The following is a 1,743-nucleotide window of genomic DNA, read 5'->3' as shown; positions in this document are numbered from 1 at the left end:
TTTTTTGAGATAGAGTCTTGCTCTGTTACCCAGGCTGGAGTGCAGTGGCATACTCTTGGCTCACTGCAACCTCCGCCTCCCGGGTTCAAGTGATTCAACTGCCTCAGCCTCCCGAGTAGCTGGGATTACAGGTGCCTGCCACCACACCCAGCTATTTTTTGTATTTTTAGTAGAGATGGGGTTTCACCCGGTTGGTCAGGCTGGTCTCGAACCCCTGACCTCAGGTGATCCATCTGCCTCGGCCTCCCAAAGTGCTGGGATTACAGGCCTGAGCCACCCTGCCAGCCTGTTTTTATTTTTGATGCTGCCCCTCCCTCTGTCCCAATAGCTGCCATGGATTTTCTTTTCTTTAATTATGTCTACTGTCTTTCTTTCTAGTCTAAGTCTTGTTTCTGTCTCTGGTGGCAAAACAGCAGCAGCAGACTGTGCCAGATCTAATGAGAGAGATTTGTCCGGCAGCTTTTGGCTGTGGAGCTGACTGCTGGCTCAGCACATTGACTTAGAATCTCCATGAGTAGAGATTGAGGGGAGGAGGGAGTATTAGGTGAGCAGGAACTGTCTGCTCAGAGATACAGTATGGAGAAAGACTAGTTTAGTCTGCATGGGGGACTAATGAATGGGAAGGAGCTGGGAAAGATAGAGCTGGAACCGGCCAAGAGGGTGCTGAGTTAGCAGGTTGACCAATAACGTGGGTCCTTGCTGTCACTCCCCCAGACTGAAACCCTCTTTTGGAGTCTCTCTTGTCATCGCTTTCCTGGCAGTTGCAAACCTTGAGACCAAGTGCCCTGTACTGTGTGATTCCTCCTGTCCTCCCTGCTGTTTCTCCTTCACCTTTCTTTACAGTAGCCCCCATGCTTGTCTGCCACTCAGGTTCAAACAGTTCTCCTGCCTCAACCTCCCGAGTAGATGGAACCACAGGTGCCCGCCAACACACCTGGATAATTTTTATATTTTTAGTAGAGATGGGATTTCACCATGTTGGCCAAGCTGGTCTTGAGCTCCTGACCTCAGGTGATGGGCCCACCTTGGCCTTCCAAAGTGCTGGGATTACAGGCGTGAGCCACCACACCTGGCCTGCTCGTGTTCCTTCATCTGCCCCATTTCCGTGACCTGGCCGCTCCTAGGCTCTGCCCCTCTAGCTTTGGTTCCTCTGTGGTTAGTCGCTGCACATGGACATTTACAAAGCATCTGAGTGTACTTCTCTTCTGCCACTAGACACCTACCAGCTGCAGTTGCGGAGAGGATTTTGGCTTTTCCAAACATCCCTTCTGGGAACCCCTTATTGTCTTCAGGACTTCCATCATGGGTGGCTCACTGTTCCGCAATCCTGTGACCTCCTCGGCGTCTTACCCCTGCCTTCCAATGTCCCCTCCCCTCTCCCTTCCCCTCTCCCCTCCCCTCTTTGTCACAGAGTCTCGCTGTGTCGCCTAGGCAGGAATGCAGTGGTGCAATCTCCGCTCACTGCAACGTCCGCCTCCCAGGTTCAAGCAATTCTCCTCCCTCAGCCTCCAGAGAAGCTGGGACTACAGGCACACACCACCATGCCCAGCTAAGTTTTGTATTTTTATTTTTAAATTTTATTATTTATTTATTTATTTTGAGACGGTGTCTTGCTCTGTTGCCCAGGCTGGAGTGCAGTGGCCAGATCTCGGCTCACTGCAAGCTCCACCTCCCGGGTTCACGCCATTCTCCTGCCTCAGCCTCCCGAGTAGCTGGGACTACAGGCGCCCGCCACCATGCCTG

At 52.3% G+C, this 1,743-nt stretch overlaps 1 protein-coding gene across 1 annotated transcript in view; it reads left to right on the top strand.

Moving 5' to 3' along the window:
• VWA2 (von Willebrand factor A domain containing 2) overlaps positions 1-1,743 on the top strand; it is a 51,459-nt gene that overhangs the window by 13,555 nt on the left and 36,161 nt on the right. The gene's annotated exons all lie outside the window — the stretch shown is intronic.

Source organism: Mandrillus leucophaeus, unplaced genomic scaffold (genome assembly GCF_000951045.1).
Source record: "Mandrillus leucophaeus isolate KB7577 unplaced genomic scaffold, Mleu.le_1.0 Scaffold80, whole genome shotgun sequence".
In the NCBI taxonomy this organism is placed as follows: domain Eukaryota; kingdom Metazoa; phylum Chordata; class Mammalia; order Primates; family Cercopithecidae; genus Mandrillus; species Mandrillus leucophaeus.
This window is presented reverse-complemented; position numbering and strand designations above follow the sequence as displayed.